The 25717-nt window shown below is 43.5% G+C and overlaps 2 long non-coding RNA genes across 4 annotated transcripts; one reads left to right on the top strand and one right to left on the bottom strand.

Moving 5' to 3' along the window:
* Positions 1–274: 274 nt before the first annotated feature.
* Positions 275–24154, top strand: LOC113605614 (uncharacterized). Of its 2 annotated transcripts, XR_003427275.1 has the most exons (4): positions 275–420; positions 4691–4867; positions 10334–10335; positions 24143–24154. It is a non-coding gene; the product is annotated as an uncharacterized LOC113605614 (long non-coding RNA). The 2 variants fall into 2 exon arrangements; XR_003427274.1 differs by lacking the exons at positions 10334–10335; positions 24143–24154 and adding an exon at positions 12861–12908 and having other exon boundaries at positions 276–420.
* LOC113605619 (uncharacterized) lies at positions 10336–25703 on the bottom strand. Of its 2 annotated transcripts, none has more exons than XR_003427282.1 (3): positions 24558–25703; positions 23771–23938; positions 10336–11539 (listed from the first exon to the last, which is right to left on the bottom strand). It is a non-coding gene; the product is annotated as an uncharacterized LOC113605619 (long non-coding RNA). The 2 variants fall into 2 exon arrangements; XR_003427283.1 differs by lacking the exon at positions 10336–11539 and adding an exon at positions 17824–19159.
* Positions 25704–25717: the final 14 nt, after the last annotated feature.

Below are 25717 nucleotides of genomic sequence, written 5' to 3'. Positions count from 1 at the left end.
AGTCCCGCCTTCGCCCCTATCCCTTTCAGCACCCTTCCCAGGCCAGGGCGTAACCGCTCAATCGCCACTTGGGGGCAGCAACACACCGTTCAGCAGCTGCGCGCGCGGCGCATTGTGGGGCGCGTAGGCTTGAGGGCAGGTTAAGCGGTGGCTTGGGTCAGCATGCGAACTGCGTTTCCCGGAAGGCCACGCGACACCCTCTGCCTCACCTTGCTCAAATCTTGGAAGCGGAGGTCTCGCCCCGACAGAGGACGCGCCTCCAGAGCGGCGCGGGGGATTATGGGGTGTAGGGACTGAGGCCCGCGCGGGAAGGAGGGATTGCTGCGCAGGCGTGGGTGGCCGGTATCGCCCGCTGGACCTTAGCTGGTGGGTGGCCCTGGAGCCACAGACGCGGAGCTGAAGTTGAAGCAGCGGTGGAGGGTATGCAGTCCATTACTCAAGGAAGAACGGGATCCCCGCCCCCCCCGCTCCACCCCCTCGCCCCACACTGTGTGTGTCCTGGAACCAGCTCACCAGCCGTGAGGCTCTCTCCTGCATCTCCACTGTCCCTAGTATTTCCTTGGCGCTACAGTCTTTTTTTTTTTTTAATTTATGTATTTATTTATTTTTGGCTGCGTTGGGTCTTTGCAGGCTTTCTCTAGTTGTGGCGAGCGGGGGCTACTCTTCGTTGCGGTGCGTGGGCTTCTCATTGCAGTGGCTTCTCTTGTTGGGGAGCACGGGCTCTAGGCACACGGGCTTCAGTAGTTGTGGCTCGTGGGCTTAGTTGCTCAGCGGCGTGTGGGGTCTTCCCAGACCAGGGCTCAAACCCGTGTTCCCTGCATTGGCAGGCGGATTCCTGACCACTGCGCCACCAGGGAAGTCCCAGTGCTCCAGTCTTAAGAGGAAAAAAAAAAATCCTTCTTTTCTCTCATTTCCTTTTATAGCCACACCCCCTTTTTAAAAAAACCACCTTACTATAGTAACGTTCAACCATGCACAAAAATAGAATAGTACGATGATCTTCCAGCTACCCATCCAACAGTTATCAACATATGACCAGTCTTGTTTTATTTTTTCTGCTTCCCTCCCTGGCTGAATTTGTTTAAAGCAAATGCCAGACATCATATGATTTCATCCATAAATACTTCTGTATGTATCTCTAAAATACAAGGTTCTTTAAAAAAAAACACCTTTATCACCTAAAAAACGAATAATTCCATAATATTATCCAATATCCAACCCATCACCAAATTTCCCTGATCATCTTATAAATGTCTCCTAACTGTTAGCTTGTTCAAATCAGAATCCAAACAGGATAGTGCATTGCATTTTGTTGGTACCTCTTTAAGTCTTATTCAATGACAGTTCCCCCTCACTCCCATCTATCTCACAGTCTGGTTGCACTTCTTGGTGTCCTTTAATATGTTCTTCGGTCCCCTGTATGCCCTGCAAACTGGTAAATCTAGAGGCTGGGTCGGATTCAGATTCAGTTTAGGGGTAAGTATGCTTCGTGGGTGATGACAAGTCCTTCCATCAGGAGGCACATAATACTGCCTGGATGTTTCTTTTTTTGTGTGATGTTAATATTCAGTGTTGGGTTTGAGTGTTGTCGGCCTGATCCATCCATTATGAAACCGCAGCCAAACCTCAGGAAGGAAGTGTCTCCATGATCTCCCCTCCATCTCTCTCCCTCTATTTCACAAATGTTGGCGCCTATTGCTAAACCTCTTCCTTGTTGCTAAGCTCAAGAGGCAATTCTCCATCCTCAACTCACTGGTCCTGTAATAATGAACCTGTCCTATGCTGTCCAGTAGGGTAGCCACTAGCCACACAAGTGGCTTTTGAGAGGTTAACTAGTTCTAATTGAGATGTGTGCTGTAAGTATAAAATACACACTGCGATTTCAAAGACAGTACAAAAAGAAGAATGTAAAATATCTCAAGAATTTAAAAAATATTGATAACATGTTGAAACGATAGTTTTGGGATATATTAATAATAAAGTACACGAGAGAGCTATTCTATTAAAAGTACTTTCACCTGTTTACTTTTTAAGTGTGGCTACTAGAAATTTTAAAATCACCTATGTGATTCACATTACATTTCTAGTAGAAAGTGTTGTTCTAGACCAGTGGTTTTCAAGTGTGATCTCTGGACCAGTGGCGTTAGCGTTAGCATCAGCATCACATGACAACTTGTTAGAAATGCAAATGCTCTGTCGCCCTGGACCTACTGAACCAGAGTCTCTGGGGATGGGACCCAGCAGTCTGCATTTTACCGAGTCCTCCAGACCATTCCTGTCTGAAAACTCCCCTCCCAGTTTCTGTGACACAGTACCCTCCCAAACCCACCTACTTCTCACCCCTTCACTGTTAGCACAGTGGTCTGAGCATCATTCGGTCCTACCTGGACCACTGCAATTGCTTACAAACTGGTTTCCTGGCATCTAATCTTGTACCCTACTTGTAGTTCTCACACACAGCTCTGGGGCTCCTCCAAAAACATAAATCAGATCACATTACTTCCCTGCTTAAAACCTTCCAGTGACTTCTTATTGCATTTAGAATAAAATCCAAACTCCTTCCTGTGGCCCCTGCAGCCTCCCCACCTTCACATCATCCCCCAGCTCGCCCTTCGCTTTTTCTGCCCCAGCCTTGCCGCCTTTCTCGCTGTTGCTCACACTCCCAGCTCTTTCTTGCCTCGGGGACTTGGTGATGGCCATTCCCTCTTCTGAGAACACGGTTCTTTGTAGGACTGGCTCTCTCTTTTCCTTCGGGCCTCAGCTTAGATGTCCTCATCTCCATGCTGCCGTGTGTCATTAAAGCCCGGCTCCCTGCACCCATGTTCACACAATGTCACCCACCTTTCATTCTCAGCATGGCACGTACCACACACTGTTCTTCTTCATTTGTCTTATCATGCTTGCACACGGGGGCAGGAACTCATCTCTCTAGCCCACCACTTTGTCCTCAGCTCCTCCCACAGTGCCTGCACACAGTAGGTGCTTAAAAAAGGTCTTTTCACTGACCCAGCATGTGAACTTCTACAGCTGCTCCTCCTCAGTCTCTCTAGCTTCCTCCACCTACTCTGAAATCAGAGGACCGTTGGCATCCATGGTGTTTGAAATCTCAAAACGTTCCCCATGACAATCCTGATTTCTGGCTTCTGCCACATTGGGATATCTGACAACACAGAGCCTACTTTCCAACTTGGGACCAGTAGGCTGGAGCTGCTATACCTGTGAGAGCTTGCTGAGGATACAGAAAACAAAGAACAGAGGGACGTTAACACATCGGGGTGGTTATGCAGCAGATGGAGGTGCTGAGGGGCCAAACAAGAGCCAGTGAAGCCATCGGAAATTAACAGCAGTGGGAAGCCACCACTGCTCCAGGCTGGAAGAACAAAGGGAGGAGGTGGTGTCACCAGAGCCCAAAGTCACCTGATAGAAGCTGGAACCCCAGTGGGATTGTCTGGCTGGCTGGACTGTGGAGGGGGCACAACAACAGGGAGAGAGGGAGGAGTTACTGTGGAAGGGGAGAATTGCTCTGGCCTCTTCCTCCTACCCTCCAGGCTCCTGCCACTGCTTTCCACTGGCGGAACCCCAGGTGAATCCAGATGAAGGCGAGATGGAACTGTGGCCTGGGATGCAGGCAGAAAGGGGAGGGCAAGGAAGAGATCGGGGCAAATACAGCCCAGAGCAGCACAACGTGGGTTGCCCTCCATGCACCAGGGATCCCACTTGGTTGTCCCACGCCAGGCCTCGCTCACTGATTTGCATTACGTGTCTGGCTGCAGTAGGATTAGGGTTAGGGTTGTTTGCAACTCCAATGTTTGTTATCTATTGCTGCATAACAAATTATCCCCAAATTAAGCAGCTTAAAACAACCATTTTCTTTTTCTTCCAACTTCATGGATCAGAAATTCAAAAAGGGACTTCCCTGGTGGTGCAGCTGTTAAGAATCCGCTTGCCAATGCAGGGGACAAGGGTTCGAGCCCTGGTCCGGGAAGATCCTACATGCTGCGGAGCAACTGAGCCCATGCACCACAACTACCGAGCCTGCGCTCTAGAGCCTGTGAGCCACAACTGCTGAGCCCACGCGCCTAGAGCCTGTGCTCCGCATCGAGAGAAGTCACTGCAATGACAAACCCGTGCACTGCAACGAAGAGTAGCCCCTGCTCGCCACAACTAGAGAAAGCCGGCACACAGCAACGAAGACCCAATGCAGCCAAAAATCAATAAAATAAAATAAAATAAAAAAGAAATTCACAAAGACCTCAGTGGGGCTGTTCTCGTGTGGTGTCTGTGCTGTGGCTGGAGTCCGATGTTGACTGGGGTGGGGTCGTTTGAGAACTCTAGGGGCTGATGTCCAAGGTGGCTCACTCACACTGCTGGCAATGTTGCTGGCTGTCGGTTGAGAGCTCGGTGGGCTGTTGACCAGAGCAACTACACGTGGCTACTCCAGCATGGTGACCTTACATGGTGGCCGGCTTCTTCCAGAGCATGTGTTCCAAAAGATCCAGGCAGAAACTGTATGTTTGTTTGTTTGTTTTTATGACTTGGCCTCAAAAATCCCACAGCATCACTTCTGCAGTCACAAACCCACCCAGATTCAAGATGAAGCTACATAGATCCCACCTTTTGATGTGAGGAACTTGCTACAAAGAATGTTATTTGAGGCACTGATAGGAGTCCTTTTCTGTCTTGACTCTAGACATTCTCCTGAGATGAACTTCTCTGTTATAGTCTGGTGGCTTTGATGACTAACTACACGGCTACGATTCCAAGCCCTGTTTGCAGCCCAGACCCTCTCTTGATGTATAGAATGGTTATCAACTGGACATCCCTCCTCCCAGATATTATGTAGACACTTCAAAATATCTAAACTCAGGTAATTCTCTTTTTTTCTTATTAGTTATCTATTTTATACATATTAGTGTAGATATGTCAATCCCGATCTCCCAATTCATCACACCACCACCCCCCCGCCACTTTCCTTGGTGTCCATACATTTGTTCTCTACATCTGGGTCTCTATTTCTGCCCTGAAAACCGGTTCATCTGTACCATTTTTCTAGGTTCCACATATATGCGTTAATATACAATATTTGTTTTTCTCTTTCTGACTTACCTCACTCTGTATGACAGTCTCTAGATCCATCCACATCTCTACAGATGACCCAGTTTTGTTCCTTTTCATGTCTGAGTAATATTCCATTGTATATATGTACCACATCTTTATCCATTCGTCTGTCGATGGACATTTAGGTTGCTTCCATGACCTGGCTACTGCAATGAACATTGGGGTGCATGTGCCTTTTGAATTATGGTTTTCTCTGGGTATATGCCCAGTAGTGGGATTGCTGGGTCATATGGTAATTCTATTTTTAGTTTTTTAAGACACCTCCATAGGGGCTGTCTCAATTTACATTCCCACCAACAGTGCAAGAGGGCTCCCTTTTCTCCACACCCTCTCCAGCATTTGTTGTTTGTAGATTTTCTGATGATGCCCATTCTAACTGGTGTGAGGTGGTACCTCATTGTAGTTTTGATTTGCATTTCTCTAATAATTAGTGATGTTGAGCAGCTTTTCGTGTGCTTCTTGGCCATCTGTATGTCTTCTTTGGAGAAATGTCTATTTAGGTCTTCTACCCATTTTTGGATTGGGTTGCTTGTTTTTTTAATATTGAGCTGCATGAGCTCTTTATATATTTTGGAGATTAATCCTTTGTCTGTTGATTTCTTTGCAAATATTTTCTCCCATTCTGAGGGTTGTCTTTTTGTCTTGATTATAGTTTCCTTTGCTTTGCAAAAGCTTTTTAGTTTCATTAGGTCCCATTTGTTTATTTTTGTTTTTATTTCCATTACTCTAGGAGGTGGATCAAAAAAAATCTTGCTGTGATTTATGTCAGAGCGTTCTTCCTATATTTTCCTCTAAGAGTTTTATAGTGTCCGGCCTTACATTTAGGTCTCTAATCAATTTTGAGTTTATTTTTGTGTATGGTGTTAGGGAGTGTTCTAATTTCATTCTTTTACATGTAGCTGTCCAGTTTTCCCAGCACCACTTATTGAAGAGACTGTCTTTTCTACATTGTATATCCTTGCCTCCCTTGTCATAGATTAGTTGACCATAGGGGTATGAGTTTCTATGCATGGTATCTCTGGGCTTTCTATCCTGTTCCATTGACCTATATTTCTGTTTTGTGCCAGTACCATATTGTCTTGATTACTGTAGATTGGTAGTATAGTCTGAAGTCAGGGAGTCTGATTCCTCCAGCTCCATTTTTTTCCCTCAAGACTACTTTGGCTATTTGGGGTCTTTTGTGTCTCCATACAAATTTTAAGATTTTTTGTTCTAGTTCTGTAAAAAATGCCAATGGTAATTTGATAGGGATTGCATTGAATCTGTAGATTGTTTTGGGTAGTATAGTCATTTTCACAATATTGATTCTTCTGATCCAAGAACATGGTATATTTCTCCACCTGTTTGTGTCAACTTTGATTTCTTTCATCAGTGTCTTACAGTTTTCTGAGTACAGGTCTTTTACCTCCTTAGGTAGGTTTATTCCTAGGTATTTTATTCTTTTTGTTGCAATAGTGAATGGGATTGTTTCCTTAATTTCTCTTTCTGATCTTTCATTGTTAGTGTATAGGAATGTAAGAGATTTCTGTGCATTAATTTTGTATCCTGCAACTTTACCAGATTCATTGATTAGCTCTAGTAGTTTTCTGGTGGTATCTTTAGGATTCTCTATGTATAGTATCATGTCATCTGCAAACAGTGACAGTTTTACTTCTTCTTTTCCAATTTGTATTCCTTTTATTTCTTTTTCTTCTCTGATTGCCGTGGCTAGGACTTCCAAAACTATGTTGAATAATAGTGGTGAGAGTGGACATCCTTGTCTTGTTCCTGATCTTAAAGGAAATGCTTTCATTTTTTCACCATTGAGAATGATGTTTGCTGTGGGTTTCTCGTATATGGCCTTTATTATGTTGAGGTAGGTTCCTTCTGTGCCCACTTTCTGGAGAGTTTTTATCATAAATACGTGTTGAATTTTGTCAAAAGCTTTTTCTGCATCTATTGAGATGATCATATGGTTTTTATTTTCAGTTTGTTAATATGGTGTATCACATTGATTGATTTGCATATATTGAAGAATCCTTGCATCCCTGGAATAAATCCCACTTAATCATGGTGTATGATCCTTTTAATGTGTTGTTGGATTCTGTTTGCTAGTATTTTGTTGAGGATTTTTGCATCTGATATTGGTCTGTAATTTTCTTTTTTTTTTGTAGTATCTTTGTCTGGTTTTGGTATCAGGGTGATGGTGGCCTCATAGAATGAGTTTGGGAGTGTTCCTTCCTCTGCAATTTTTGGGAAGAATTTGAGAAGGATGGGTGTTAGCTCTTCTCTAAATGTTTGATAGAATTCATCTGTGAAGCCATCTGGTCCTGGACTTTTGTTTGTTGGAAGACTTTTAATCACAGTTTCAATTTCATTACTTGTGATTGGTCTGTTCATATTTTCTATTTCTTCCTGCTTCAGTCTTGGAAGATTATACCTTTCTAAGAATTTGTCCATTTCTTCCAGGTTGTCCATTTTATTGGCATAGAGTTGCTTGTAGTAGTCCCTTAGGATGCTTTGTATTTCTGCAGTGTCATTGTAACTTCTCCTTTTTCATTTCTAATTTTATTAATTTGAGTCCTCTCCCTCTTTTTCTTGATGAGTCTGGTTAATGGTTTATCAATTTTGTTTATCTTTTCAAAGAACCAGCTTTTAGTTTTATTGATCTTTGCTATTGTTTTCTTTGTTTCTATTTCATTTATTTCTGCTCTGATCTTTATGATTTCTTTCCTTCAACTAACTTTGGGTTTTGTTTGTTCTTCTTTCTCTAGTTCCTTTAGGTGTAAGGTTAGATTATTTATTTGAGATTTTTCTTGTTTCTTGAGGTAGGCTTGTATTGCTATAAAGTTCCCTCTTAGAACTGCTTTTCCTGCATCCCATAGGTTTTGGATTGTCGTGTTTTCATTGTAATTTGTCTCTAGGTATTTTTTGATTTCCTCTTTGATTTCTTCAGTGATCTCTTGGTTATTTAGTAACATATTGTTTAGCCTCCATGTGTTTGTGTTTTTTACATTTTTTCCCTGTAATTGATTTCTAATCTCATAGTGTTGTGGTTGGAAAAGATGCTTGATATGATTTCCATTTTCTTAAATTTACCGAGGCTTGATTTGTGACCCAAGATGTGATCTATCCTGGAGAATGTTCCATGCGCACTTGAGAAGAAAGTGTAACCTGCTGTTTTTGGATGGAATGTCCTATAAATGTCAATTAAATCTATCTGGTTTATTTTGTCATTTAAAGCTTGTGTTTCCTTTTTAATTTTCTGTCTGGATGATCTGTCCATTGGTGTAAGTGAGGTGTTAAAGTCCTCCACTATTATTGTGCTACTGTCGATTTCCTCTTTTATAGCTGTTAGCAGTTGCCTTATGTATTGAGGTGCTCTTATGTTGGGTGCATATATATTTATAATTGTTATATTTTCTCCTTGGATTGATCCCTTGATCATTATGTAGTGTCCTTCCTTGTCTCTTGTAACATTCTTTATTTTAAAGTCTATTTTATCTGTTATGAGTATTGCTACTCCAGCTGTCTTTTGATGTCCATTTGCATGGAATATCTTTTTCCATCCCTTCACTTTCAGTCTGTATGTGTCCCTAGGTCTGAAGGGGGTCTCTTGTAGACAGAATATATATGGGTCTTGTTTTTGTATCCATTCAGTGAGCCTGTGTCTTTTGGTTGGAGCATTTAATCCATTCACGTTTAAGGTAATCATCAATACATATGTTCCTATTACCAATTTTTAATTGTTATGGGTTTGTTTTTGTAGGTCCTTTTCTTCTCTTGTGTTTCCCACTTAGAGAAGTTCCTTTAGCATTTGTTGTAGAGCTGGTTTGGTGGTGCTGAATTCTCTTAGCTTTTGCTTGTCTGTAAAGCTTTTGATTTCTCCATCAAATCTGAATGAGGTCCTTACCGGGTAAAGTAATCTTGGTTGTAGGTTCTTCCCTTTCATCACTTTAAATATATCATGCCACTCCCTTCTGGCTTGTAGAGTTTCTGCTGAGAAATCAGCTGTTAACTTGTGGGAGTTCCCTTGTATGTTATTTGTTGTTTTTCCCCTGTTGCTTTCAATAATTTTTCTTTGTCTTTAATTTTTGTCAATTTGATTACTGTGTGTCTCGGGGTGTTTCTCCTTGGGTTTATCCTGCCTGGGACTCTCTGTGCTTCCTGGACTTGGGTGGCTATTTCCTTTCCCATGTTAGGGAAGTTTTCAACTATAATCTCTTCACATATTTTCTCAGGTCCTTTCTCTCTCTCTTCTCCTTCTGGGACCCCTATAATGTGAATGTTGTTGCATTTAATGTTGTCCCAGAGGTCTCTTAGGCTGTCTTCATTTCTTTTCATTCTTTTTTTTTTATTCTGTTCCATGGCAGTGAATTCCACCATTCTGTCTTCCAGGTCACTTATCTGTTCTTCTGCCTCAGTTATTCTGCTATTGATTCCTTCTAATGTATTTTTCATTTCAGTTATTGTATTGTTCATCTCTGTTTGTTTGCTCTTTAATTCTTCTAGGTGTTTGTTCTTTAATTCTTCTAGGTCTTTGTTAAACATTTCTTGCATCTTCTTGATCTTTGCCTCCATTCTTTTTCTGAGGTCCTTGATCATCTTCACTATCATTATTCTGAATTCTTTTTCTGGAAGGTTGCCTATCTCCACTTTATTTAGTTGTTTTTCTGGGGTTTTACCTTGTTCCTTCATCTGGTAAAAAGTCCTCTGTCTTTTCATTTTGTCTATCTTTCTGTGAATGTGGTTTTCCTTCCACGGGCTGCAAAACTGTAGTTCTTCTTGCTTCTGCTGTCTGCCCTCTTAAACTCAGGTAATTCTGATACCCAGTTGCTGATTGGGAATCACTATTCTTCAAGATGAATGCTAACTTTCTTACAGTGGCATTCAGGGCTCCCATCTTTCCACATTATACAGACCCTGATTTGGCCCCAACCTCATCTCTCTGCCTCTGGACTTTAGGGATTCACCAAGACAATCTCTAAGTGGTTTCTCGCCTGCGAACCTTAGTACATGCTCTTCCATTTAACTGATTGTGCTCTCATTTTTAATACACATGTCTGGGGTTACCTCCATCGGAAGCCACTTCCTTTCTCAGACTGGGAGAGGTACCTGCCTCAGGGCCCAGCAATGGCTTGGGCCCCTACATTCACTGCATTTCAGGAGCCTGTGTCTGTGTGGCCTGCCATTGCACCTGCTTTCTGCCTGACCCTTGTGAATGGCTAATAAGCAGCCGTTTAATGGATTGTGGAAGTCAGTTATGCTGAAATTCCCAAAGAGATATACCTCCCTATTCACACTCATATAATCCTCTCCCCTTGAATCTGCCTTGGACATGTGACTTGCTTTAACCAATAGAATATGACAGAAGTCACCCCCAGCCAGTTCCTGGCTAAGCCTTAAGATTGTCAGTTTTTGCTTCTGTGTATTCAGGAGCTCTGAGCTCCTTGTTGGGGAGACCACATGGAAAGGCCATGTGGAGACCTAAGGAAGCCAGGTAACAGCGAGAATTGGTGCCCCTCATACATGACCCCAGTTCAGCTGTTCTAGTTATCCCTTAGCCATTTGAACTTTTTCCAAAGCACCAGACACGCAAATGAATGTTCTTTTCTTTCTTGGATGTTCTAACCAGAGCTGACATCATGTGGAACAGAGACAAACCATCTCTGCATCTATTCAAAATCTTGAAACACAGGACAGTGAACAAATAATAACATGGTTGCTGTTTTAAGCCATTAGTTGTAGGGAATTTTGTTATGCAGCAATGGCTACCTGATACACACTGAGTAAACTATTTCCTATTCCTCTGTACACTCACTGCCCAGATCAGGGCTGGCATATTGTATGCATTCATTTATTTGCTCACTCATTCACTGATTCATTCACTAATTTATTCTTTCACCAGATATTTATTGAGATCCTGCCATGTGCCAAGCTCTGTTCTAGGTGCTGTGGATACACTGGTGAAAAGACAGGCAAAATCATGGAATTCATATAATATAAAGTGTGATTTCAGTGTAAGAGCAATCATCCTGGGTAATGTACCAGAATGATTGGCCAAAGACAGAGTAAAGAAAGCAAGAATGTATTATAGAACAGAAACATAATGTCATACCAGCTGGGTTTATGTCTCAGCCATTTGGGGGAAAATATCAATTTGGAGCCTCATCTTGCATGATAAATGAAAATAAATTCCAGATGGACTAGAGGAAAATGTGGGAAGAAAATTACACAATAAAAATCTTGAAAAAAAAATCTTGAAGATGAAATAAATATTTAATAACCTCTGGGTTGGAAAAGACTTTCTGAACTTTAAGAGAATAAATCACAGGAACTTCCCTGGCAGTCCGGTGGTTAAGACTCCGTGTTTCCACTGCAGCGGTCATGGGTTCGATCCCTGGTGATCCCTGGTTGGGGAACTAAGATCCCGTATGCCGTGCTGCACAGCCAAAAATAAATAAATAAATAAAAATTTAAGGGCTTCCCTGGTGGCGCAGTGGTTGAGAGTCCGCCTGCTGAGGCAGGGGACATGGGTTCGTGCCCCGGTCCGGGAAGATCCCACATGCCGTGGAGCGGCTGGGCCCGTGAGCCATGGCCGCTGAGCCTGCGCGTCCGGAGCCTGTGCTCCGCAACAGGAGAGGCCACAACAGTGAGAGGACCGCAAAACACAAAAAAAAAAAAAAAAAAAAAAAAAAAAAAGGGCATGACTAAAATTGAAGTTAAATAAATAGTAGAGAAAAATATTTGCAACAGGTATGATAGAAAAGTGGTTAATGTAATAAAGATAATAATAAATTAATGTGGAATTAACAGGAAAAGCCAATACCCAAAAGAAAGATGAGTAATTAATATGAAAAGACAATTCAAAGAAGAAATACAAATAGCCAAAAAAGATGAAAGGCAAGTTTATCCCCAGTAATATTCAAATAACTTGCCACTTGAAATACTGAGATGCATCCCTTTGTCTGTCAAATCAGCAAGGATGTTTGAAATGTGGTTCCCTTTGGTGAGGAGAGTTCAGGGAAATGGAAGACCCTGTTCACATTCACTATGATTGGGATGTGAATGGGAGTGACCCAGAGAAGGATTGGGCAGCCTGAGTCCAAAGCCTGAGAATGTGCATATCTGTTAATTCACCATTTACTCTGCTAGGAACTTAGCCCCTGGAAAGGATCCAGCAAGTGGAAAAGATTTCACTACAAGGATTTTTATAACACCATTTAAAAAATAATAGCGAAACGAACAAAAACTAATTGGAAATAATTTGACTGTGTCCTACTAGCATTTGACAAAGATCCATGGGATGTTAATTGGTATTTGAGAATAAAGACTCCTTGATAAAATAAATGTGGGAAATGCTGGCTTGAAAGAAGTTAGGTGAGCTGCAGGAATTTTCGTCAACATGCTAGAGTCCATGATAACTGTATGAGGGTACCTCCTAGGCATTTTTTTCCTGAATGTATTTACTTATTTCTGACTTCATTTTCAGTTCTTTAGCAGTTGTTGGCAACTATCATGCCATTTCTTCTCTCTCATTCTATTGGCCACCTCACGGCCCAAGACCTACTCAGATTCAAGGGGTGGGGTAATAGACTCCACCCTTTGATGGAAGATGCTGTGAAGTCAGACGGCAAAGGATAAGGAGCCAGGGAGGGGTGAAAAATTGGAGCCATTTTTGCAGTTGACCAGAGCCCTTTCTTTTCTTTTTTTTTTTTTTGTGCTACGCGGGCCTCTCACTGTTGTGGCCTCTCCCGTTGCAGAGCACAGGCTCCGGACGCGCAGGCTCAGCGGCCATGGCTCAGACGGGCCCAGCCGCTCTGCGGTATGTGGGATCTTCCCGGACCGGGGCACGAACCCGTGTCCCCTGCATTGGCAGGCGGACTCTCAACCACTGCGCCACCAGGGAAGCCCTAGAGCCCTTTCTTCATGTGTATAAGGCAAGGTAAATTACTAGCAATTGTAACCAAAGAATCCCCAAATCTCAGTGGCTTGATGCAACTTATCTTCTTTCACAGGGTTGTGTGATACAGCAGGTGGGGTAGCTCTGCTCCTCAGAGCCACTTAGGGACCCAGGCTCCTCCCACCTGGCACCTCTGGGCTCCTTTAGCTTCCCTGCACCTGCACTTAGTCCTCTCCATTGGTGAATGTTAAAAGAGGTGAGGATCCTAAGTGGGAGGTTTGGGGGATCACACCTGGAAGTCAGACAGCATCTGCCCACTTGCTCATTGGCTCACATACCTGATTATAAGGGAGGATGGGAAATGTGGTCCAGCTGTGTGCAAAGGGGCAAAGGGGGCAGTTTTAGTGAGCAATTAGTCTCTGCTACACATTTGGGAACATGCTGTATCTGAACACAGAGAAGGGTTATCTTGTTTATTTATTTGTTTTCTTGTGTATCACCTGTCTTCTTCCACTAGGATGTAAGCTGCAGGAAGGCAGTTTTATTCACCGTTGCATACCCATCACCCATCCAGGGGCCCAGTAAGCACTCAACAAATATGTGATGGAATAAATGGATGAATGCATGAGTGAATGAAAAATTCAGTAACTTCACAGGACACAATATTATGAACCAATTAAGAATGATACTTCTTTTTTTTTAAGAGACTTTAAAAATTTTAATTAATTAATTTATTTATTTTTGGCTGCATTGGGCCTTCATTGCTGCCCGTGGGATTTCTCTAGCTGCGGTGAGCAGGGGCTACTCTTCGTTGCGGTGCGCAGGCTTCTCATTGCAGTGGCTTCTCTTATTGCAGATTATGGGTTCTAGGAGTGCGGGATTCATTAGTTGTGGCACACGGGCTCAGTAGTTGTGGCTCGTGGACCCTAAAGTACAGGTCCAGTTGTGTGGTGCACAGGCTTAGTTGCTCTGTGGCATGTGGGATCTTCCCAGACCAGGGCTCGAACCCGTGTCCCCTGCATTGGCAGGTGGATTCTTAACCACTGCGCCACCAGGGAAGTCCCAAGACTGATACTTCTAAGGAGATTTTGGGAACATGAGAAAATGCTCACATATAATGAGCATTTAGGTAGGGTCTATGTTAGGTAGGACATGAATCCGTAACAGAACTCAATATAACTATAGCTTAAACAAAGGAGAACTTTAACTCTCTCTCACCAGTAGACCAAGCATAAGCAGTCCAGGGCTTCATGGTGTCAGTATGGAGGCTTTATGGCATCCGAGATGCAGGCTGCTTTGACCTATGGCTCTCCCATCCCTAGGGGAGCGTCCCGGCCTGAGTGGTCCAAGGTGGCTCCCACCACATCCATGCTCCAGGCAGTGGGAAGGGGAAAAGGGAAATGGAGACTCAGCCCACCACTCTTTCTAAGCATAGGTGGACAGAGAAATAAAATCTTAGCTTTGGTGTCTAATTTATTCTGAGGGTCATCTCTTTGGTTTCTTCCCAGGGCAAATAGCGAGGGTAACAGTGAGGTCACGTCATGAATGAGCAGTCATAGGGAATATAGCTGCTTGTTTCAGGTTAATACAAGTTGGTTGCAAAAATGGGCAGAATGCAAATTTGCATATATGATATGGTCAGAAATATATAAAAATATACCCAGTAAAATGACAGGATGGAAATATAACAAAATATTGTAATGAGGTTGTCTCTCAGATGTAGGTGAAGTTTCTTTTTCTTTTTGTATTTTGCTGTGTTTTTCAAAATTTTCACAACGAGCAAACATTATTAGATCTTTTAAATTTTATTTATTGTGACATATAGAACACCTATCGAAAGAGCCCACAAAACCCCCAAACAAAAAGCAAATGCACGGCATAGTGAATCATGGAGTGAACACTCGACCATCTACCGCCACAGAAAAAAAAGAGGTCATCAGTGCAGTCTAGAAAATGTTTTGTCCTTTTTTATTCGTAAAGCTTCCTCTTCTCTGACAGGTTACCACCATTTTGATTTGATAGAATCCCTTCCTTGCTTTTCTTAATAGTTTTTCCCCCTACCTGTGCTTCCTAAACACTGTAGTCTAATCTGGACTATTTTTAAACTTTATGCAAATGAGGACCATATTGCATGTACTCTTTTGTATATGGCTTTTTTTTCTTTCACTTAACATTCTGTTTGTGAGATAAATCCATGTTGTAGCAAGTATTAGTACCTACTGTGTTTATTCTATGGATCCAGGATAATTATTATCATTATTGTGTGAATGGGCTACAATATACGTACCCATTCTCCTGTGATGGGCGTATGTGTTGGTTCCCCTGAAGGGCTTTGCAAATAGCGCAGCTGTGAAGAGGTTTACACAGGCTTCCTGGTGTCCATCCACTAGTCTCCCCAGGATACAGGTAGAGGGGCAGAAGTTCTGAGTCACTGGGAAAAACAATGCCATACTGTTTCCAAAGTGGTTAAACCACTTCCACTCACTCCTTCAGCAGCTTTACAATAAGTCTTGATATCAGGTAGGGTGAGAGACCTCTCATCTTGTTCTTGTCTAAGAGTATCTTTGTTATAATTGGTTCTTTGTATTTCAGTGTAAAATTTAGGATCCATCTGCAAGTTCCACAGAAAAAAGCTTTTAGAGTCTAGATTATGAATGGATTGAATATATAGGTAAATTCAGGGGAAACTGCTATCCAAATCCAATAACATGGTATATCAAACCATTTATCTAGATTTTTAAAAGTCTTTTACAGAGTTTCCCTGTACAGGCTTTTCATATAGTTTGTTAGATTTATTACTAGCTACTTGGCCATTTATGCTAATGTAAAGTGTTACTTTTTTCCACCTTTGTTTGGTTTATGGCTGGTATATAGCAATAAAATTGATTTTTGTAGGTTGATTTTATATCCAGTTACCTCACTAAATTCTGTTATGAATTCTAATAAATTAGTCTATAGAGTCTTCTGAATTTTCTTTAGCCAGAATCATATAATCTATTAATAATGGTGGCAATAACCTTTTATTTATTTTCCTGCTTTACTTCAGAGTTAAGGTCTCCAGGACAAAATTGAACAGAAGTGATGACAATAGGCATCTTTCTTTGTCTTATTCCAAACTTAGAAGGAAAACATTTTTTTTTAGATTTTTTTTTGATGTGGACCATTTTTTAAGTCTTTATTGAATTTGTTACAATGTGGCTTCTGTTTTATGTTTTGGTTTCTCGGTCCTGAGGCATATGGGGTCTTAGCTCCCTGACCAGGGATCAAACACACACACCCTTCATTGGAAGGCAAAGTCTTAACCACTGGACAACCAGGGAAGTCCCAGAAGGAAAACTTTTAATATTTAACCATTAAATGTTTTAATACTTAACCATAAGTGATGCTAGCTGTCGGTTTTGGTAGTGCTATTCATCAAATTTTTATAAAACTTTTTTATTGGAGTATATTTTATTTAAAATGCTCTATTAGTTTCAGGTGTACAGCCAAGTAAATCAGTTATACATATTTGTGTATCCACTCTGTTTTAGATTCTTTTCTCATATAGGTCATTACAGAGTACTGAGTAGAGTTCCCTGTGCTATACAGTAGGTCCTTATTAGTTGTCTATTTTATATATAGTTATTCATCAAATATTTAAATTCACTTCTATTCCTAGTTTTCTGAAAGAATGTTGAATTTCATCAAAAACTTTTGGCATCTGTTGAGGTAATCATATGCTTCCCCCCTTAACCTGTTAATGTGCTGGTTTACATTGATTTTCTAATATTCAACCAATCTTGCTTTCTTACTATAATTCTAACTTGGTCATGATCTATTCAAATATTGCCTCTACCCCATTCTTCTATGACTACAATGAAATAAGTTAGAAATTCTCTTTCATCCTATCTTTTGTATTTCTCTTTTTTGTATTCGAATACCGAAAAAAAAAACCTCTCTCACTTTTTATAATTTCCAGTTTCCTGATAAAAACTTCAAACTTGTGTTTTGTTTTCTTGAAAATTCGTGTAGCTATAGCATAGTGAAGGGGGTATAAGGATAAACTGTAAGTTCACATGAAAGTTAGGTGACTCCGGGCTCATTCTTACCTTGAGTGTGATGGCCTTCAGGTCTCAGCTTAAAATGAAGAGCTGAGGTTCAGACTCTCCAGTCTGGGTGGATCCGGGCCTTTACTTTTGCTCCTCTACTCTCAGACTGTCTTCTGAGTTGGAAAATGCCTTTGGGACAAATGAAGGCATTTGGCCCAAAGGCATTTGAGTTTTGAACTCCTCTCTTGTTTTATTCTGAGTTTTCAGTACTGTTTCCTTAGCCTCTTACTAGTGCTTTGCTGCTTTTAGTAAATTTTTTTCCCATAGACTTCATCCTGCATTTTTATCTGTTCTCCAATGGAGGGTGGTTTCTGATTTCTTTAGAACACCACTCCTGGCAGAAGAAGTCCTGTATTTTTTTCTTCTGCAAAATCTAATTTATTTGTTTGTTGTGTTTTCTGATATTGAAATATCTTTTTCCCCCAATTACATAGATTAAAAATACTCCCCATAAAAAAAATCAAATTTTTAAAAGTAAGAAAATATAGGGCTTCCCTGGTGGCGCAGTGGTTAAGAATCCACCTACCAATGCAGGGGACATGGGTTCGAGCCCTGGTTCGGGAAGATCCCACATGCCGCAGAGCAACTAAGCCCGTGCGCCACAACTACTGATTCTGCGTTCTAGAACCTGTGAGCCACAACTACCGAGCCCGCATGCCTAGAGCCCACACTCCACAACAAGAGAAGCCACAGCAATAAGAAGCCCGCGCACTGCAACAAAGAGTAGCCCCCACTCGCCGCAACTAGAGAAAGCCCATGCACAGCAACAAAGACCCAACACAGCCAAAAATAAAAACAAATAAATTAATTTTAAAAAATAAATAATCTAAATCCCACTGCCCAGAGATACCACAGTTGGCATTCATTTGACTACACATTCATACTTCTTTCTATGCAGATATACACAATTTTACTTATATCATTTTATGTAAATGGCATCATGTTATACCCACATTGTTCTCATACAGTTCCTTCACTTTTTTTTTAGATTTTTTTTTGATGTGGACCATTTTTAAAGTCTTTATTAAATTTGTTACAATATTGCTTCTGTTTTATGTTTTGGTTTTTTGGCCACGAGGCATGTGAGATCTTAGCTCCCTGATGAGGGATCGAACGCGCACCCACTGCGTTGGAAGGCGAAGTCTTAACCTCTGGGTCACGAGGGATGTCCCAGTTCCTTTCCTTTCAACCCTGTTTTGTGATTACCCTCCCCCATCTCCTATCCTGATTCAGGTCACTGGTATTACCAGCGTTAGCGGCCCAGGTGTATCCTTACATAGTTTACTCCACCATCACTCAAATATGCAAACATGTATACATATATTTATAAGGGATTCTTTTTGGTCATTGTTTGGAATCGCACTAGATTCAGTTCTCTGCATCTTGCTTTTCTCAGTTAAAATCCCTTCAGATCAGCTTGCAGAGTTCTAATTCATTGGTAATGACTGCGTTTATGATACAGGTAAAACACAGTTGATAAATCTATCAAGTATTGCTTTAATTATATTTAAAAGGCCTTCATTTTATGAATAAAACTTGGCCATTGTGGTCTAAGATGGGTGCCCACTGCCAGTGTCAGGGCCACACTCCAGCCAAGAGGAAGGGCAGAGACGGGCAGGGCACACTTTTGCCTTCAGAAACACAACCGGGCCACTTCCCTGGCGGTCCAGTGGTTAAGATTCCGTGCTCCCAATGCAAGGGGCACGGGTTCAATTCCTGGTTGGAGAACTAAGATCTCGAATGCCACACAACGTGGCCAAAAAACAAACTGAAAACAAAACAAACAAACAAAAAGACAGAAGTTGCCCATTTTGTTTCTTCCCACATTCCATGGGCCAGAAGACAGTTACAAGGCCTCACCTGGCTCCAAAGAGACTGAGAAACATAGTCTTGGCCAGGGGACCAGATGCCCAATTCCAAATGCTATTTCAATAGAAGAAGGGGAGAAAACAATGTTTGCTGATCACTAGAATTCAGGCTCACTCACCTTCTAGCCAAACAGTGCTTGCTGGCACTTTCCCTTACGCCAGAGTGGGAAACATCTGGGTAGTCATCCACTGATAGGAAATAACTGATAGGAAATAAAGAGATTGTGAAACCTCTTTACCAGTTTCTTTGGTGCTTACAGCTGTCATTTCATTAAAAACAAAAACAATTTTTTTTATTCAGCTAGAATTTACATAGAGTAAAAATCACCCTTTTTAGTGTATTTTTCTATGGGTTTGAAGAATGCATACAGCCATGTAATTGTCACCACGATGAAAATATAGAATTCTATCACTCCCGGATTTCCCTTTGTGGTCAACCTCTCCCTCTACTTCCAGCCCTTGGCAGGCACTGATCTGATTTCTGTCCCTATAGTTTACCTTTTCCAGAATGTCATATGAATGGAATCGTGTATGTAGACTTTTGAGTCCGGCTTCTTTCACTTAACATGATGCATTTCAGATTTGTCTGTGCTGTTGTGTGTATTAGTAGCTTATTCCCTTTAATTGCCGAATAGTATTCCGTTGTATGGAAGTATCACAGTTTGTTTATCCATTCATCTGTTGACGAACACTTGGGTTGTTTCTAGTTTTGGGCAATTATGACGAAAGCCACTATTCATATAGCATACTGGTTTTTATGTGCACTTAAGTTTTCAGTTCTCTGGGGTAAAAACCTAGGAATGAGGGCTTCCCTGGTAGTGCAGTGGTTAAGAATCTGCCTGCCAACGCAGGGGACACGGGTTCGAGCCCTGGTCCGGGAAGATCCCACATGCCATGGAGCAACTAAGCCCGTGCGCTGAGCTGAGCCTGCACTCTAGAGCCCGTGAGCCACAACTACTGAGCCTACTTGCTACAGCTACTGAAGCCCGCGCACCTAGAGCCCATGCTCTGTAACAAGAGAAACCACCGCAATGAGAAGCCAGCGCACTGCAACAAAGAGTAGCCCCCATTCACCACAACTAGAGAAAGCCCGCGCACAGCAAGAAGACCCAGTGCAGCCACAAACATAACAAAACAAAACAAAAAACCACCTAGGAATGAGATTGTTGGGTCATATGGTAAGAATATGTTTAACCTTCTAAGAAACAGCCGAACTGTTTTCTAAAGGGTCTGTACTATTTTGCACTCCCATCGGCAGTGTATGAGAGTTCTAGTTGTTCACCTCTTTGGCAGCTCTAGATATTGTCAGTGTTGTTGTTGTTGTTTGCCATTCTAATAGATGTGTAGTGGTATCTCATTGTGGTTTTCCATTTTATTTTGACCAAAGAATCAAACTATTATCTTATCTAGGAAGGGTAAGGCAGGCCAGATGGATTGGTTCCCCTGGTATTTTGGACAATTCTCATGCTTTCTATCCAGAGGTCCAGGGCTTTCTGAACATCAGCTCTACATTTTGGGAATTTCCTACCTTATGAATTTGGCCTCCCCAGTCTAGAAATCAGAGACCACTTTCCCACCCTTTCTTGCAGCTGTGGTGTGGGCATGTTTTCCATACTCTGCCAACCAAATGCACCCATGTTTGAAAATTGTTTTTTTAATTTGGAAAATTTTGAAAAGACAGAAAAGTAGACAGAAAAGTATGAGGAGTCCTCAATAATCTATCTACTCCCAACAACCGGCCAACCATGGCCCATCCTTTACCACTCATTCCCCTCTTCTGTCTTGTTATGTAGCAAATCCCAAACATCATATTTCATCTGCAAGTATTTTGGTACTCACATCATGATTCGATTTGAAAGAGAGTGAGAAGGAGGCAACCTGTAAAATCGATTCTGATGTGAACATCAGAAGTCTTAGCAGAAAATTCTGTGTGGGCATTAGGATTTGTGTAGCCCCGGGAGTGCTTCTCTGGCCCTCCTAGAGATTCAGCGGTTTCCTTAACATCATTGAACACACCTCCTTTTCTGTTGCCTTGGTTTCTATGGTATGTAACGAAGAACCCTGACTGCTATGTTTGGGTCAAGTGTAACGTTGGTTTAATAACTGGTGCCAGGGGGTGGGCATGGATAATTCCTACTTTCAAATGTGGAAGCAGCAAGTCTTTTGAGAAAGGGGTAGGGATAAGAGATGTCATGGGCATCCATTGTACTGATGACCCGGTGCCCCTCTTTCCTTCTGGAAATTAAACTCCCTTTGTCTTAGTGTAGGTTCCCCCAGAAGCTGACGCTGAAAGAGGATTCAAGTGCAAGCCATTTACCTGAAGTTCAGAGAACACCAACAGGGAGTGGGGAAGGGAGACAGGGAAGGATGAGCCAATGAAGGGTGTGTTATCTAGAGCAATTGGAGCTTAATCTTGCTGGGGAATCCTGGAAGACTGTAGGACAGTCTAGAGTTGTTCATCCAAGTCTTGAGGGAGCTGGGGTATTTATCTACCAACTCCCGTCAGTTATTGGTAGAGAGCTGCTCCCAGGAGCGTTAACTCCCTGGCCCTTTCCAGCTTGGGCGGAGTGGGTTGCAACAGCCAGAAAGAGCCCTCAAGAAGATAGCCACAGTGCAGGCACTCAGAAGCCAGGTTGTGTGCTTGGAAATGGTAAATGCTGAGGGAATATGGGTGAGACACCAACAGCATCCCCTCCACGCTGCTTCTAGGGACTGTTCCTCCCTCCTGCTCCATTTCAGTGTCCTCATGTATCCTGCCATTTTCTTACAGATTTCGCCCCTCACCCCAGTTTTGAGGTGGGCAGATTATTTGTGTTGAGCCAATCTTTGCCCTTTCCCAGGATATATATCTATATCTATATTATATATCCCTATCTATCTATCTATCTATCTATCTAACCAACCAGGGTTCTTGGACTCCTTAATCAATAGAAATTGATAAGAGGCCAGATGAGAAATTCAGGCAGATGAGAAATTCAAGGCTCTACTGGGACTCGTGCTGCAGCACGAAGGAGCAAAAACAAGTAACAGTTCCCCTTGCTTGCTTCCTGAAGGGGAGTGAGCTGGTAACTTAAATTGGGTGAGGGTAGGGGTCGGTTCATGGGTCCGGGCCGGAGGGTTGGCTTAGGCGGTTGGCCAACCCACTTGGTGGTGCTGTGTGCAGGGACCACGTGCAGTATCCTGCTTTTGCTCCTGACACCTCAGAAGTGGTAGTTGGGTTTTTGATCTTTTTTGGTTTTTTTAATATTTATTTATTTATGTTGGCTGTGCTGGGTCTTAGTTGCAGCACGTGGACTTCTTAGTTGCAGCATGCATGTGGGATCTAGTTCGCTGACCAGGGATCGAACCCGGGACCCTGCACTGGGAGCATGGCACGGAGTCCTACCCACTGGGCTACCAGGGAAGGCCCAGTCTTTTTTTTTTGCGGTACGTGGGCCTCTCACTGTTGTGGCCTCTCCCGTTGCGGAGCACAGGCTCCGGACACGCAGGCCCAGTGGCCATGGCTCACGGGCCCAGCCACTCCGCGGCATGTGGGATCCTCCCGGACCGGGGCACGAACCTGTGTCCCCTGCATTGGCAGGCGGACTCTCAACCACTGTGCCACCAGGGAAGCCCGAGGAGCCATGTTTAATGCAACCTGTTACCACTGGTGGTCATTAGGGCCAAGAGCCAAAGAATATTTATTGAGCATCTGCTATGTGTGCTGGCGACACAACGGTGAACAAGACAGAAAGATTTCTCTTCTTATGGAGTTTCCATTCTAGAGGAAGTGGCGGACCGTAGAAATAGGAATACGTAAGTCAGAGAATTTCAGGCATGACAAATACAGGAAGAAAATGAAATTGGTAGGAGGTGACTTGAGCAGTAGTGACCAGGAGAGGCCTCTGTGAGGGTGTAGCATTTGGGTTGACACCTGGAGGATGAGAAAGGGTCAATTATTCAAAGACTTCAGGAAAAGCATCACAGACAGGGGGAACAGCAGGTACAAAGGCCCTGAGGTGAGAATGAGCTTGACTTATTCAAGAAACAGCAAGAAGACCAGTGTAACTTGAGTAGGGGAAGTGAGGTGAAAAGAGGCCCGAGGGGAGGACACAGAGATGGGCAGGTCTTTATATGAACATATGTTTTTATTTCTCTCGGGTAAATGCCTTCTTTTGCAGAATTGCTGGATCTATGCGTAGGTGACTATTTAAATTTATAAGAAACTATCAAACTCTTTTCCAAGGTTCTATTTTACATTTCCAATTGCTCCACGTCTTTGCTGACACTTGGTAGGGTCCGTGTTTTTAATTATTGTCATTCTAGGGACTTCCCTGGTGGTCCAGTGTTTGGGACTCCACACTCCCAAGGCAGGCGGCCCAGGTTTGATCCCTGATCAGGGACCTAGATCCTGCATGCCACAGCTGAGACCGGGTGAAGTCAAATAAATACTTAAAAAAATTTTTTTTTGTCATTTTAGTAGGTGTGTATTTCATTGTGGTTTTAGTTTGTATCTCCCTAATGACATGATGTTGAGTGTTTTTTCACATGTTATTCGGCCAGTCACATCTCTTGTTTTGTGACGTGTCTGTTCCAATCTTTCGGCCATTTAAAAAAGTGGGTTATTTGTCTCACTTTTCAGAAAGCTTCCTCTGGCTGGTGTGGGGAAGATGGACTGTAGGGGGCAAAAGTGGAAGCAGGGAGAGTGGGGAGGGACTGTAGCTCCCACAGAGGCAAGCTTGTCACAGACTCAGCACACAGCCTGCCTTCTGGGAAAGTCAGCTTTGACCTTCCCCAACTTTTGCGCTGCTGCCAGGAGAGACTGAGACACTTACAGATCTGGTGGCCAGGGGGGCAACTCTGCTTCCTGGAGTCTGGCTCTGGGAGGAGGATGCTGCCCTCCATCTCAGCCCGTTCCTTTTCCCGGTGGAATGGAGACCAGGGAGTGGAGACCAGCCCAGGCCGGCGTATTGGGGTCTGCACCAGTAAAGTTGTACCTGTCGCTAAAATATTGAAATACTTCACTTTGGGTTGGTAAAGAGCCTCTATCCCACGTCCCACAAATATCTACCACCACCCCAGTTGGCTCCCTTGGGACACCTCCGACTTCCCCACATCTCATCACCAAAGGGGAGCCCCAGGACTCTGATCCAGCCCTGTGGCCACATCTGTTCTGACTAGGCGCTGCCTGGGTGTGGGGCTGGTAGACTGGGGACAGCCTGGGCCTGGCTGCAGTTGGAAGAATCAGATCAGGAGGCTGAGGCTGAGAGGCAGAGGGAGGATTTTTCTCAAGGCGAGCCCAGAACTGAAGACTTGAAGTACTAATAACAGTATCAGCAATGATGTTGATAAAGATTAACATTCATCGAGCATATACAGGGTGCCAGGAAGCCTGATTCTAACAGACCTCACAAAATCCTCACGAGAAACTGGATCATTGCAGCAGCCTGGCCCCCAGCTCCTGCCCCTGCCCCCCACAGTCTGCTCCCCACCCCCAGCCAGAGGGAGCCCTGGGAACACCCGAGTCATATCAAAGCCCTCCCGGCTCAGAGCTTCCTCTGGTCTCTGACTGCCCCCCCCCCCCCCCCCCCCCCGCCCCCCGGCTTGCTGGGCTTCAGCCACCTTGAGATGCCTGGTGTGCCAGTAGGGCCTGCAGGACCTACTCCCTCCAGACCTGGTGGTGGTGGTGGTGATGGTGGGGTGTTGATTCTTCTGCGGCGGAACTCGGCCAGGCCTGGGCAGCGGCGATGTTAGCAGCCAGTGCTGCCTGGGACTCGGCCCTGGCCCTCTTCCAGACTCGAATACTACGCCCCCGCAACAGGCCACTCAGCGTCTGTCCCATGACCAGCATCCAGTTTCCCCTTTTTTCTCCTGAGCCCGGCCCCCTGGGGAGCTGTGGGTGTTCCGCCTGGACAGGGGAGGGGGGCTTCCTGCTGCTGGCCCTAACCTCAGGTTCCTCCTTCCCCAGCCCCAGCTCATCTCTTGCTGGGGCTAGAAGTCCTTGTCACCTCCTGGGTGGCCTCCCTCAGTGCTCGCTTCCAGCCACTTCCTCATTTGGTGGGAGCAGCCTAACCTGGCCCAGTGTTACCACATTTCCCCCACCTGCCTCACCCCAAAGCCCCAGTCCTGCATCTGTGCTGTGTGCATCTGTGTCACTGCCTATTCCTCTCCCTCTTTCTCTGCCTTCCCGCTACTTTCTCCTTCCCTATCCTCCATCTTGGTTCTTTTTTCTTTCTAAGGGTCAAATATTTGTCTTTGGGTCCTGGGTTCCATTTCTGCCTTTATGTTCTGTGTCACCTTGGGCAAGTGTCTTTATCTTTCTGTAAAATGGGGATCAGAGCATCTCCCTCAGAAGAGTGTTCTTGGGGGTTAAATGCATGAACACTTGGGACGGGGTGCCTGCACGTCGTTAGTACCCGTATCCTGATGGCTCTCTTTTAATATCCTATGAACATCACACGGTTCTGATTGTCAAGTAATTATAACTGGTTCTTATAAAAAGCTGACAAGGGTCAGACCCTGTTCTAGAAATATTAATTCATTTGATTCCCCACAACAATAGTATAAAGTAGGTACTATTTTACTCCTCATTTTACAGATGAGGAAACTGAGGCCCAGAGAGGTTGAGTGACTTGTTCAAGATTGTCCAGCCAGGAAGAGGCAGAGATAGCTTCAAGCACAGTCAGCCACAGACCCTCCTGTTATAATGATGTCTGACCCCTGCCTAGGGATGGAGGTCGAGTTGACACATGTATCTTTTGCCCTTCGTTCCAGCCACTGGG

The sequence above is a fragment of the Aethalodelphis obliquidens genome, unplaced genomic scaffold (genome assembly GCF_003676395.1).
Source record: "Aethalodelphis obliquidens isolate GAN/ISIS:26980383/991018 unplaced genomic scaffold, ASM367639v1 scaffold43, whole genome shotgun sequence".
NCBI classification, from domain to species: Eukaryota; Metazoa; Chordata; class Mammalia; order Artiodactyla; family Delphinidae; genus Aethalodelphis; species Aethalodelphis obliquidens.
The sequence above is the reverse complement of the archived record's forward strand: the minus strand, read 5'-3'. Positions and strand labels throughout refer to the sequence as shown.